Below are 15551 nucleotides of genomic sequence, written 5' to 3' on the forward strand. Positions count from 1 at the left end.
GCTTAAAAGTTAGGAGAAAATTAATTAAGACGTTCACTACTAACGTGTTAATTGCAGCAGTGCATAGCTATAGTCTTACCTTCTAACTTTTACTGGGCGTGACAACATTGCACACGCACACACACAACCCCACACCCACACACACACACCCCACACACACAACCCACACAGACACAACTCCACACACACAACCCCCACCCACAAACCCCCCCCCCCGCACACACACACACACACAACCACATACCCCACACACACTACCCCCACACACACACAGCCTTGTTAATTCTGCTCTTGGGCCCTCCTTTCCCTGGGAGTACGAACGCACATAGGCTGCTTTGATTACTTGAATTAGGTTCACTTATACAGAAAATCTGCTTCTTGTATTAGTGTTACATCTTTATATACCCACTCGCCCTCTGACTTTTCAAATATTTCACATCTCTTTGCTTTCTACTCTGTCTCTGTCTCTTTCTCTTTATTTCTTTCATTCTTTCTACCTCTTAATCCAAACACTGGGCTCTAAAGTAGGCGTCTTTGCCCCTGCAACCCTCCCCCTCTAAAGACGACCCTTCCCTAGATTTGCTGACAGATAGTCCCGGTGGTGTTGATTTAGGGGCACTCGCCTGACCCAGGCCGAGCGGGTTGCAGGCTGTCTCCGTGCCTGTGTTTTCTTGCTCTCTCTTGAACTTTTGTTTTCAACTAGGAAATATTCTTGGCAGTTGCTGTTGCTGACGAGCCTCAGGCTTAGTTCTCGTCTGCTTTTGTAAAGTGACTCGATTAATCTGCCACCTCTCTTTCCTATCCACGCACTTTGTCTTCTTATATCTTCTTCGTGTCTTCTTCCTCTCTTTGCTTCTGTGTCTAAAATTTCACTCTAATGTTCTTTCTGCTTCCGCTCTTACTTTCTCCTTTTCTCTTCTTCCTCCACTTTTCATAGCTAATTTTCTCGACTTTTACTCTCCCTCAACCCATGCTCTTCTCTGCCTTCACCCGTGCTTCCTCTCAAATGTCTCTCTGCCTTCACCCTTCACCCTTCATCTCACACTTTCACTCTCGCCTACTCTTGTTCTGCCTCTTGTCTTGTCTCCCTCTTGTCTCCCTCTCTTCGTATGCTTCTCCCCCACACTCCGTTACTTTTTTTCTGGGTGCTTCTGCCCCCCCCCAACTCCCCACGTTGTGCTTTTTAATTTTTAGGTCGAGGACCTAAAGGCTGCGCTTGCGCAGTCTGGGGTCGGAGATTTAATGTTTCTTAGTAGGGCTTTAGAACCCGCCTCCCTGCCCCGTCTCTCCTCCATTGGCTGGCTTCCTAAACGGTTGGCCAGCCAATGGAGGAGAGATGCGTCACTCCGATTTAGCCCAGTCTTTTTCGGATTCGGGGGCGTAAGTTTTGCTGTTCTTTAGCTCTTGACGTCATCCGTCACTCAGGACAGCAAAACACGCCCCCGAATCAGAAAAATTTCGGAAGCTTGAGGCGGCCATTATGCTGCTGGTAAGGTTGAGGTAGGCTGCTCTCGCTTTCCTCGTTCCCGCCGTCTTTTTTCCCGCCCCCTCCCGCTGTCCGTGTCTTTGTTCCCCTCCCACTGATGAGATCGTCTCGCTGTCCTCCCACCGTGTCTTTTTCCCGCCCCCCTCCCGGCACTCAATAAAGCTCTTGTTACGGAGTGCACTGCAGAACCTCCCCGAGGGATGGGCGGGCCCTCGTGATACTTGAACGACACTCGCGGTTAGTCGGGATCGGCCGTTCTGGGCTCAGTGCTGACTATATGTCAGGAGTCCTTACCGACGTCACGGGCCATTCCCGTGCTTTTAAGACTGAAGGGGTGTATGGAATGGGTATATGTCCAGCGCTATACGGAGGCGGAGCTGTATTATAATGAGTGGAATTCCAATGCGCTGCAGTCACTTCACAGGCAGAGGTTGGCCCAGGCTCACTTCAGGAGACTATATAACACCGTCTGTGTGAGCTCTCTTCCGTGGCCTTAGGCTGTTATATTCGTTCTAGATTTCTACAAACGTGAAAATGGAAAGTAGGTATGTTTTTTGATTGGTGTAGGTTGACAATATATGGGGCTTTAGATTAAAAAAAGGGACAAACATTCCTAGTGAATCTGAAATTGATCACCAGTGCTTGTACTACAATGCTAATGTTGAGTGCATTGTCTGTGTATGGACGGTTACAATACTGAAGCCGTGCAGGCATCAACGGGCAAGTGGGCTTTCTTGGCTAGACGAATGTGCAAGTGCTGGTTTGGTTACAGCTTAATTTTTCACAGAATCAAACATATGGTGGATATAATGCACCAAATAAGTATCATGAAACAAAGATAATGTTATGTTATGGTAATTTGTTATGCATGGTGCTCACCAAAGGGTATTTTGGCGCTTAAATTTTAACCCCTTTTACCCCTCCCCACACACAACCCCTCCCCAGACACAACCACTCCCCAGACACAACCCCTCCCCAGACACAACCCCTCCCCAGACACAACCCCTCCACACACACAACCCCTCCACACACACAACCCTCCCCACACACACAATCCCCTCCACCCCCCTCCACACCCGCCACACTCACAACCCCCCACACACACACAACCCCACACACACAACCCCGCACACACACAACCCTACACACCCACACAACCACACAACCCCCCACACATAACCCCACACACATCCCCACACACACAACCCCACATGCACACACAACCACATGACCATATACACAACCCCACACACACAACCCCCCCCACACACACACAACCCCCCCACACACACAACCCCCCACATCCCTCCACACACAACCCCTCCACACACAACCCCTCCACACACAACCCCTCCACACACACAACCCTTCCACACACACACAACCCTTCCACACACACAACCCTTCCACACACACAACCCTTCCACACACACAACCCTTCCACACACACAACCCCTCCACACACACAACCCCTCCACACACAACCTCCCCAGACACAACCCCTCCACACACACAACCCCTCCACACACACAACCCTCCCCACACACACAATCCCTCCCCACACACAACCCCGCCCCACACACAACCCCTCCACACACAACCCCTCCACACATACACAACCCCTCCACACACACACAACCCCTCCACACACACACAACCCCTCCACAGACACAACCCCTCCACACACACAACCCCTCCACACACACAACCCTACCACACACACAACCCTACCACACACACAACCCTTCCACACACACAACCCTTCCACACACACAACCCTTCCACACACACAACCCCTCCACACACACAACCCCTCCACACACACAACCCCTCCACACACACAACCCCTCCACACACACAACCCCTCCCCCCACACAACCCACCCACACACAACCCCTCCCCACACACTACCCCTCCACACACACACAACCCCTCCACACACACACAACCCCTCCACACACACAACCCCTCCACACACACAACCCCTCCACACACGCAACCCCTCCACACACACAACCCTACCACACACACAACCCCACCACACTCACAACCCCTCCACACACACCCTTCCACACACAAAACCCCACCCACACAACCACACACACCCACACAACCCCACACACCCACACAACCCCCCACACATAACCCCACACACATCCCCACACACACAACCCCACACTCACACACAACCACATGACCATATACACAACCCCACGCACACAACCCCACACCCCCCACAACTCCCCCCCACACACACACACCCCACAACTCCCCCCCCACACACACACCCCACAACTCCCCCCCACACACACACCCCTCCACACACACCCCTCCACACACAACCCTTCCACACACACAACCCTTCCACACACACAACCCTTCCACACACACAACCCTTCCACACACACACAACCCCACACAACCCCCCCACACACACCCACACAACCCCCCACACACATCCCCACATACACACACAATCCCACACACACACAACTCCACACACACAACCCCACATACACATAACCACATGACCACATACACAACCCCACACAACCCCATACACAACCCCACACAACCCCACACTCACACAACCCCACACTCAACCACACACACACACAACCACACACACACAACCACACACAGAATCACAACCACACACACAGCCATCTATCTATCTCTCTATCTATCGCCCTCACTATCGTCCTCACTCTATCTATTACCCTCCGTCTATCTATCGCCCTCCCTCTATCGCTCTCCCTCTATCTATCGCTCTATCTATCGCCCTCCCTCTATCTATCGCCCTCCCTCTATCTATCGCCCTCCCTCTATCTATCGCCCTCCCTCTATCTATCGCCCTCACTCTATCGTATCACCACAGCATCCCTCAGCATCACCACAGCATCACTCAGGGGCACCACAACATCACTATGCGCTACCACAGCATCACTCGTCGCTACCACAGCATCACTCGTCGCTACCACAGCATCACTCGTCGCTACCACAGCATCACTCGTCGCTACCACAGCATCGCTCGTCGTCACCACAGCATCGCTCGTCGTCACCACAGCATCGCTCGTCGTCACCACAGCATCGCTCGTCGTCACCACAGCATCGCTCGTCGTCACCACAGCATCGCTCGTCGTCACCACAGCATCGCTCGTCGCCACCACAGCATCACTCAGCGCCACCACAGCATCAATCTGTGGAACCATTCAACAACTGGTTCAAATATGTTCTCTCAATGTTTTAAGCTTTATTACAAATGTCACAATTTTTTTTAATATTTCACTTCTGTTCTTGGATTTTCGTCACAATAAAATACACTGAACATAATCTTCACAAACGTTATTTACAAAAGTTTAAGCTATTGCCATTATAAATTACAATACCTTTTATTTAAGTATTAATTATTTTAAAAAAACAAAAGCCATTGTTATTTGTAATATCTAAGTCACGTAAATACAACACATATTGCATTACAAAGGCTATAGGCGAAAGTTATAACTATTGGCATTGTAAATGACAAAGCTATTAATTTCGATATTTTCAAAACCAACACATAAATAAAAAATTTGTCATTTACAATACCAACAGCTCAAACTTTCCTGATTCGAGACCTATTGCATTGCAAATCTTGTTTTTATATATGTGGACAGAGGAACAATTATGACCACTGTTTTCATAGTATACAGATAAATGTAGTAGTAACGCAAAGGATTAAGCCTTTGCGTCCAAGACTCAAACCTGCCAGTGGTAATGTACACATTTTAAATTTTGAGACCAATCGCTTGCTGCCTTTTAGCTAAACCTTTGGCCTAGCTCGCGAAGTAGTGCTACGCGTAGCTACGCGAAGTGCACTTCGCACTACGCGAGCTATGCTTAGCACTACGCGAACTGCGTAGTACCCTGTTGGAGATGATTGCACAGTGCCGGATGCTTGTCCGCACTGTGCAATCATTGAAAACGGCATCTTGAACAGTGCGAGCTGTCTTTTACTGCCGCTCGCATAGATTTTTACTCGAGCTGCAGCTTTCTCAACGTGGACTGGTAGTTTCTAATTGCGAGCGGTCACGAGCTTACACGACCACTCGCAGTGAGAAACCTGACCTCCCCGCATTGAGAAACTTGGTGGGAGGTTTATTTCCCACGCTCGCGATTGGCAACTTGATATTGCTGATCGCAAACGAGGAAAAAGTCTCGCCGGGATGTCATTTTGCTTGCTCGCGGTCGCCAACTTGACGTTGAGGTCCGCGAGCAAGCAAAAAATGACCGCTACGCTACGCGTGTTTGCACTGTGCTACGTGCAGTTCGCGTAGTGCGAAGTAGCGCAAACTTCGCAAACTACGCGGGTTACTTTTAGCTCTATATAATCTAAATATTGCCCAAATCTTGCTGTATCCTTGGATATAAGATTTTGTTCTGTTAATCTTCCTAAATACCAGTGTCTCGGAGATTCCTGCTCAATCCATGACATATACCCATTTTCTTTCAGTCTGTAGTGTGCGCCTTTTGATTTCTTCAGGAATGGACCAAAGCTGATCAGTCCAGTCGAATGTAACTGATTGTGCACATATTTCAGGCATTTTAAGTTGCCACAACCGTTGATGGGCATGGCTTCCCTGAGTGCTTTTCTGCAGATTCCAAGTTTTGTCACTTCACCATATACAATACAATAAAGGATTGAGGCATTTTGTTATCTTAGTTTATCCTTACCCTAACTTAACAAATAAGGGAACATTAGTTGTGCTCTGAGAGAGATGTGTGAAAGCTTTCTGAAGTCTATAGTCAATAACGATTAGCATATGAATATTAATATTCCTCCAGATTTCAACAGCAAAAGCTCACGCTGTTGGGGTCTGTGCCTTATACACCATCAACATAGTTTACATAGCCCTGCCTTTCAATGTTTTAGCAAACTGCACTACAGCTCCTCTTCTCTGTGATAAAATGATGTTACTATTCTGGACTTGGTTATCTCATTTGGCAAGTGTTGCTGAACCTGACTCAGATAATCCCTGTGCATCGTACTTTTTAAATGGATGTCATTCAACTTCAGATAACTACAAAAAGATTTATGGAATTGTATGACATAATTTTATTTTTTATGTAGTTGTGTGTCATTCTTGATTACAATCGTCTTCATTATAAATAAAAAAAAAATACTGCATCCCCTTGGGAGTGCAAAAGACCTAAAGGGTATTGTAACCATACAAAAGGGTTGGAGTCTTGTAGGCTCAGCCCCTCCCTTCCCTCCAAAGATGGTGCCTCATTCAAACAGTTGCTGAGCACCACATTGTTGACAAAGAGAATGACTAGTGTTATGGCTAGTGTAGATTCCTGGCGTACACCTTGTTTGACGGGGAAAGACTTGGGGCATGATTTAGAGGTATGCAGATGGGTTACTCAGTCACAAATGTGTTGGATATCCCAGGCTCGTAGTTACAAGTCCTTTATATATCCCAGGGCACTTGTAATAAGGCAGACAGGATATCTGTCATGTTTGTGAAGGAGAAATTGTCCACCAAACTCTAAATCAAACCTTTAGTCCATTCCCCTGTTATCCATGACCCCAACATTGAGCAGTTCAGTGCTGAGCTTCACATTTGCCAAAAAAAAGGTTGAATCTAAAAGCTTTGTAACTTGTGCTGATCCCTTAATAGATGTCTGCCTAACAATGAGAAAGTACATTATCAGAAATGACCTGTTACACTATGTGATTTAACAGCATACACTCAAATATATTTTTGGGCGTTTTTTCCATGAGGCCAATATATCTGTAATTGGCAGGATCATTCCAACGATCCTTCTTATCAATGGGGACAAGTTCAGCATCAAGCCACTGCTCTGAATGATAACATTGGCTAGTACTAAAAGATGGTGTCCCCAGATTTGTGGTTCTGATTTAAAAACATCTGCCCGAATTCTATCTAAGCCTGATGCCCAACCACCTTTTTGGATCTCAATAGTCTGTATTCACTCCTCCAGCTCGAAAGTGTGAATTGATTTTCTTTTGTGATTTCACAGTCAAACTTGGGATCTTGTCTATCAAGTATTGTGGTGCTACAAGAATATAGCCAGGATACATTTGCAAACCATATATGCGCGTCAACCTGGGGCAGTCAGTATTTCTTTTCATCCATCGGTGATTATGTACTAGAACGAATGTGCATCTTTCATTTTGGCCGCACTCAGTATTTCTGCCCGCTGTTGTTATATCCAGTCCTCCCTTTTATCCTTCAAATACTTTTTATGCGTCCTATTGGTTTGTAAAACGCTCTGTCCATTCTTGATACTGTCTAAAAGATCTTCAGTCACATACGTTATGCTTCATATCAAAAAAATGACTTTACAGTTGGTTGCAGCTTGGTATACAACTGAGGTAAAAATATTCCTGTCAACAATATCATTCCATTTCAACCTTCTTGTGTTAACTACCTACATTTTTGTAGGTTTGCCATAACCCTGGTCATTTCTACTTCATGTACACCAGATCCTGATTTTCGAGGATAAAACAAGATGATCTTGCTCTCTTATGTCCTTAGAATCCGTCCTCCTTTACCATATCATTCAAGAAGTACCTCTCAGATAGTTTCATGAATATGTAATGAGTAAAACTACTGCACCTTCCTGAGTCAAATGTTTCTTTGAGAGGGTGATCTGACTGTGTTTTGCCAATACCTCTCTCTGGCCATGACCTGTATTCATCAGTACTGGCTGCTGAGTAACCCCCAAAAGATGCTTTAACAGTTGGTTACTGGGTTGGTGGAATGCGCCAAAATTATATGTTCTTCCTTAGCTAAATCAAAGATCCTCCTTATGAGTTCCAAGCAGAAATTAAACTACCCAGCCACAATTAGAATAAGAGTGGATGGATTAGTGTTTTGGTTCACCCAGTCAAGCAACAAGATGACCAGAAATTCATGAATAGGGGATTTGCCATTGGCTCTGTTTGAAATGAGGCCTCTGTAATAAACATTGGATATTATCTGATATTGCCCAGAAGGAAATTCACTTGTTGCAAAACCCCTTAATTAACTAAGATGAACTTTATGAATCAATTCAACATCAACTTTGCCCAGTTTATCATCCCCTGAAGCTATTGTCTTCTGAGAAGGTATTGCAGGTAACTTGCATTTTGTAAATTCATGGAGGACGACTGTGGCAGCACACCACGTTTCATGAAAAATACTTACGTGGTGTTTCGTGATGTACTCACACTACTTATTTTTAGAGTAGTGCCTACAAAATCCAATACATATTCTTAACTTAAAGGTAAACCATCATTCTCTTTTGGCATTCAGGTACTATCATCACTATCTCTAGCAATCAATGGAGTATATACCTTGGGAAAACTACTGTTAGCTAATTGCTGGGTGTCTGCATATGGTCCTATGAACAGTCATTCCACCCGATTCAGGATTGAAATACATTCAGTATTCCTTGATGAAAGCACTGTCGCAGAGTGTGTGTTACCATTGGCTAGCGACTATTTTCTCCTGAGTGCAGGACTTAATCTTGTCCTCATCTTGAGACGAGCAGGCGCTAAGGTATGGGGTGCAAATCCTTTTCAACAGGCAATGGGGTCCTGAGAGGGAATCATGGGTTTGTAACAATGTGTTTATCGTTGATATGGCTTATGGATTCCCAGCAGGGCTATGTTTCAAATGAATACAGGTTAAATAAAGTCAGACAGCCAGCTGATACTAATGAGGCCATTTCCTAATTCGTTATTGATTATTTGTAATTGAGTATAGTTATAATTCTGATCCTTGTGACTTAGCATTTTAGCCGCGCTAATGTCACTATGAATTACTGAAGCAGTGCCTCTCTTCCCTTTTCGAGTATGTGACTTTGTTGGTCAGTTACCTGATTGACATTTGGTGGGTCTTGCTGATAATTTTGACAATTCCACCGTATAGACCAGGGTAGAATCTTTGAACGAGCTACATTGTCGTTCTTAGCGATTTAAGTAGGGCACTATAAATGCTAGGTTATTTTCCATTCCCTCCCCTACCTGATGATGTGTTTGATGTCACTATGATGCCCCTTCCTGAAACTTGAGCTTATTTACTCATTATTCCACCACTCATGGCAATTCCGCTTGAGACTTGTGGACAGGATTAATATCAGTCGGATGGTTAGTTGATTTATTTTCTTGAGTGTAACTCTCATTTAGTCTTTATTTCTACTGATCCAATCTATTACTGGTTGCTTGCTGTGTTTGTAGTGGGAATGAGATTGTGGTACTATTATCGACCATCTGATCTGTGAACATGTTTTGGACTCTTCCCATCATGCTCTCCAAAATACTCACCCTTTCTGTTTACTTACTAAGCACTGGGTCTAAGCTCACTAACCAGTTAGTATAACAACAGTTCTTAAAATTCTTAGATAAACTTGCTGGGTATTCAATGTATTTTCAATGTGAATTGTCATCTGTAGTTCCTCCAATTTTGAATCCAGTGGTGTATTCCCACATGATAACTCCTTTGGCATTTGGTGGAGAGTTTTTGAAGAAATTAAAGAAATTAATGTTGAAATTGGTACATGGTATACTGATAACTAATGAAAGTCCCTCTGACTGGGGTGAGTCCTTAAACAATTGGCCCTCCATTTTGCTGTCTGACAGCTGTGCCTCTGTTCAGAATTTTTACAATTTGTGGAACCTGCCTTACTGAGTTTACAATTATGCGCTTTTTAGGGAGAAAAGGCAGATTTGACTGCTTGAAAGTATGCTGTCAGATGGGATGTTTATTTTTAAACTTCCCCTTTAGGATAGCACCTTCTTTAACACCATCACACTCTGCCCCATCGTTATCTGAACACAATGAATGATTATTAAAACCACCTCCCTTTCACGTTATACTTGTTACAGTTTTTGAGACTCTGGAGGAACATCCTCTAGTAGATGTTCCACCTCGTCAAGTATACTATCATGTTTTGGAGAGTTGGCTATTTGCACTCACATGGGCTCTTTTTTTTTTTTATAACCAATTTTATTGATTTCCAGAACAGTAAAATACAGCACTGTAGTTTCATTTCGAGCAGTGTACATTAAATGACTGTCATCACCAAATAAGGGCCAGCACACATTGGCTCATACCCTTCTCTAAGGACGTGCTCAGACTCGACCCCAAAGGGTGAGGGGGAACTCTGTTACTCAAGCTGGCCCAACCACTTTCCCCAGAACCTCCTGTGCTTGGTTGGACAAACCCTAGCCTCGTACAGTGGTTTCCCCTACGCTGCGCACCAGTCTACGCAGGAGTAGGTTCAAGTGTTAAAGTGTCACCACCCATCCCAGGACGTCTGTCAATTTAGATACCAGTGCCTCGTGAGACGTGGACACACCAACACCATGTGATAAAAATCTGCTGGTTCATGCCCACATCGTGTACAAGAAGGGTTGGATCTTAGGCCCGCCCGATAGAGGCGACTAGGGGTGAGATAAGCACACTGAAGGTAGTACAGCTGGACTAGGTGGAGCTTGGCAGAGGTAGTAATGGTTTTGGGAGCCATTAATGCATCCCACTAATCCTCGTCGTCCAGCGGGCCCAACCATGCCTCCGACCAGTGTCTGAGCGGGTGTTGGACTGTTGTTGGTCAGGGAGCGGTATATGGGCTCTTTTTTTAAGTGTTTTCTTCTCCCTAGATGGTTTTGCTTTAGCCAACTTTGTCTTAAAAATACAGGACCACTAATACTCCTGTGGTTGCTTCAGGGGTATGCCAGCCTGCAGTCAATTTACAGTAAAACCAGAGAGTCGTCTGGTTGCTTCAGGTATATACTGGGCTCCTGCCAATTTACAGTAACACCATGTTCATTTAATGGAGTCTAAGTACCAAACTACAGATTTCAAAATAAGTAAAAGTGTAAAATGTTTTCATTTTAAACGTTTTGTAAGAAAGGCCAAGAAAAAAGAAGTGAGGCGAGAGGGAAATGTAGATAAGGGAAGGTGACACCTTACCAGCATGCAGAGTCCAAGGCTGGGTGTCCTGACTGAGCCCCCTATTCTCATATTGCCGCATTTCTTTCACATGCAAGTCTGACGTGCAAACTGCCATGTCAATAGAAGTGGCATCTCTGCTTACTCTGGCCTCTGACTGGCATCTGTTTTTTTTCCCCTGGTGCCCAGCAGCGCTAGGTATTGCTGGTAGACACCCGGGGATCTGGCATTTGTAGCCCCCCGCATTTTCTGTGGTTTTTCTGGCCCGCAATATGATCACTCTCCCAGGGAGGAGTAAGCAGGAGCATCTTTTGAAATTGAATTCATGCCTGGCAGACCTAGGTGTGGTTTGCAGGTGCTGCAGACTCTGGAGCGTGGAGTACTCCTTCAGTTCCATTTTCTCTTCTTTGCTCCAATATGATCACTCAATATGATCATTCTCCTCATCTTTGTTCTTCCCCTCTGATAGTGACAAACAGCATTCCATTTTCCTATTCACGCTGCCTCAAACTACCTTATGGGTTAAGATATTAAAAACGTACTCTCTGCTTTTGTCGTTTATGCTGGGCATCATGTAGAAATCAGAGAACTTTCTGGAGGATATAGGGGTGCAGTCCAGTTACATCGGTGTTCACACATTCTGCCAGCAATACTCACTAACATGGACTAATGGCTTCCCTACCAGCTTCGGAGCCCAGAGCTCTGGAGTCTAATCCTGGTGTCGACTGTCATGTCATTCTGGGCAAACCACTAAATCTTCCCATTTCTAAAATAGTAAACTAAAAAAAAAAGCATATGAGATGTATTGCACTACATTTGTAAATGTGTGAAATGTAAATTTCGTTTTGTGAACCCCTGCTTGATTTAAAGAATAATTTTGTCTCACACCGCCCACCCCATCTATATATATATATATATAAAAACGAAAGTACGTCTGTCTGTCTGTTTGTCCTTTATGCATTACTACACCATTCATCTGATCGCCATGAAGCTTTGGGAAGTTGTTGAGTACACTCCCGCGAAGGTTTCTGTCAAATGATTTTTTTTTTTAAATCGGCCCCCCAGGGCCCTCATAATCTTTTCAATACTGAAATAGACAGCAAATTTGCGAGCATCGTCGACAGTTATGACCCACAAACGGAAATAGATTGGTCAATCTACATCAGAAGCACGAAAGAAAGGCATTACGAGCTTCAGAAACAGACGAGCAACGGGAAGCAAGATTAGAAGCTGTTCGAATACAAACTGCTCAAGCCCGTAATTCTCAAACGAACGAGCAACGAGAATCAAGATTGGAAGCCGATCGAGTACGCACTGCTCAAGCCCGTTCTTCTCAAACGAACAAGCAACGAGAATCAAGATTGGAAACAGATCGATTACGCACTGCTCAAGCCCGCTCGAATGAAACAGGAGAGCAACGAGAATCAAGATTGGAAAAAGATCAATTACGCACTGCTCAAGCCCGCTCGAATGAAACAGGAGAGCAACCAGAATCAAGATTGGAAGCCAATCGAGGACATCTCACTGCTCAAGCCACACTTAGAAATATTTACAAAAATAAAATTAATAAGTTTCAATAACAATGACACAATGTAAATTTAATGCTATCATAACGAGTTTCCTTGAATTTCCTTTCTTCTGAGATCGCAGCAACGTGCGACGGGTAAGCTAGTTTATTATAAAGCTCTCAATTGGTTCCTAGCTCAGGTTTGTGCTATATAAATATCTGTAAATACATGCCTACGTGGCTTATTGCAGAAGTACTGTAATAACTTTCTGGCTCGTAAATCAGTCCCCAAACTGTACAAAGGTTGATTTATTGTCTTTCTTTTTAGCATTGATTCTTGTTTACATTGTTGTTTCTTTTCTACTTGATGACCACCTATTACTTTTTTAACAATATAGCTGTAATGATTGATTAAGTTTGAGTGTAACTTCCTGTGCCATACAATATCGAAGTTCCAAGCCATCTACCACCTCTGAGACTGAATCTTTATAATTAAAGTCGCTACCCTCAGAGAGTTAAGTTTACTAAGGAAGTACTTTAGTTATCGAAGTATCTTGCATTGTCTTTACTAAATAATAAGTATTGTCATTTTTCTTAAAACATACTTATAATAGAAGAAAATAACTTCTACTTGGAGAATAGTTTATTGAAGTTAGAAAAGTTTCATATAAAGAGAAACAAAGGCTTCTATGAGGATAAGATTGCTAAAATTAAAAACGAAATTGAGAGGAAGAATATTCAGCGTAACATGCATGATTAACAAGGTGGTTTGATGTGACTCCATCAAATTGAAACAATTTGATTAGATTGCAACACCTTAACTCATGGAATCCCTACAATTGATTTGTCTCCTAGTTCTGCAGGTGTTGTTGCCCCTGCCAAATGGATAAAATCATTACTAAGAAAGGTTTTCAGCAATATTTTCAACAGCTCTTTTGTGCGTGGTCTTGTCCCAAAACTCTTGAAATGAGCTTTGGCAAAGCCACTACTAAAAACCCACTTTAAAAGCTGCAGAGCTTAACAACTGTAGGTCTATGTTGCTACACCTATTTCTAGATAAGACACTAGAAAACAATGTTTATGGCTATTTGGATAAATATGTGAAATAACTTTCTCCTGGACCACCATCAATCTAGTTTCCTTCCTTGACCAATCACTGAGCTTGTTGACTAATCTGCGTCAAATTATCTGAGAAAAGCAGCTAATACAGGTGATGTCAGAGGTCTGGTCCTAATGGGCATATCTGCAGCCTTTGATTCCATTTACCATTGTACAGTGATTTCCAGACTACACAAAAGCTGTATCACAGTAAACGCTCTAAACTGGCTAACCTACATCTTGGAAGACAGACACTAGTCCATTGTTCTTCCTCCATTAAGAGCCAGTCTTTGATTGCTGAAATGTGAACTCAGGGCTCTCTTATCCCCACTGTTGTGTAATAATTTGCATGCATTCTATGGCATTGGTTCTTCATAAGATGAGTGCATGTTTTTATATATGTTTATGCAGATGACACTCAACTCATCTTCAGTCTGGCAAATCAAAATCGCTCAATAAAACCTCCTGGCTTATGTCTAAACGACTGCCTGTTCTGTAATACATGTTGTATATCAATGAACATACTTAAAGTTAATCCATCAAAAACAGACATTACTCTTCACCTGGGGAGAATCCTGTCTATCTGAGTTATTTAGCTGGCCCTCTGAAATGGGCCAGTGCCCTAGACTTGCATGACCAGTGCATAATCTGGACATCAACATTTACAACGACCTCTCCGAGAAAGAACAAGCAGCAAAAGTCACCAGACCTGCTACTGGCAGTTAAAAAACAGAAAAACCCTCCTCCTTTTTCACATCCCTGTTATGAACATTCTTGTCCAATCTAGATTAGGTGATGCGAATGCAGTCTGTCTATCCTCCCTGAATACCAATATATAGCAAATGCAATTGGTTCAGAATGGAGTTACGTATCTTATTATAAGATTTCTAAGAGATGGCCTAGTTAACCCTGTGATCTTAACAGCTCCACTGACTGCTGATAAAGTAAATGATATTTAAGTTGTTGCTATTGCTACACGGAGCTCTCTATCCTCAAGTCCCAGGAGTTCTTGTTAAATGATTACCCTCATGTTACAGTCTCTTTCTGAATTCCTTGTACAAACCCAAAACTGAAGTTCTGTAACCGAGCCTTTTCCATAACAGCAGTAAATTTCTTGAACACTCTTCCAGTCCATCTTCACGCCAAATCAAATCTCTCTCTGTTTAAAAAACTCCTAAAAACGTGTCTGTTTAATCAGTAAGTTCATGGCATTTTCCTTACGTGTGATTTTGGTTTAGTGCCAAGTTGATTCTGCAGACGTCCTGCTTCATAAGTAACAGACCATAGGAAACACTCTAGCTAAGAAAGCAAGGCAGAGTGCTGTAAAACCATGGCGTTTCTAAATTGGTTTTGACGCCAGTTTTGGGAAATGTATGCACTACCAACTTAGAACATCAGTTAGACACAATATTTATCCACCCTCTTTCAGCAGTCTTTTCTGCATCTTGTTTCTGGTTTTCTCTGGTTTCAATTGTTCTCACGTTCCCTTTGTTCCTGTCCCGGGGTTAGTATATACAGT

General features: G+C 43.8%; 1 protein-coding gene across 4 annotated transcripts in view; it reads left to right on the plus strand.

The window, feature by feature from the left end:
* Window positions 1-15551, plus strand: part of TEPSIN (TEPSIN adaptor related protein complex 4 accessory protein) — a 196827-nt gene that overhangs the window by 145930 nt on the left and 35346 nt on the right. The gene's annotated exons all lie outside the window — the stretch shown is intronic.

Source organism: Lissotriton vulgaris, chromosome 7 (assembly GCF_964263255.1).
Source record: "Lissotriton vulgaris chromosome 7, aLisVul1.2, whole genome shotgun sequence".
NCBI lineage: Eukaryota > Metazoa > Chordata > Amphibia > Caudata > Salamandridae > Lissotriton > Lissotriton vulgaris.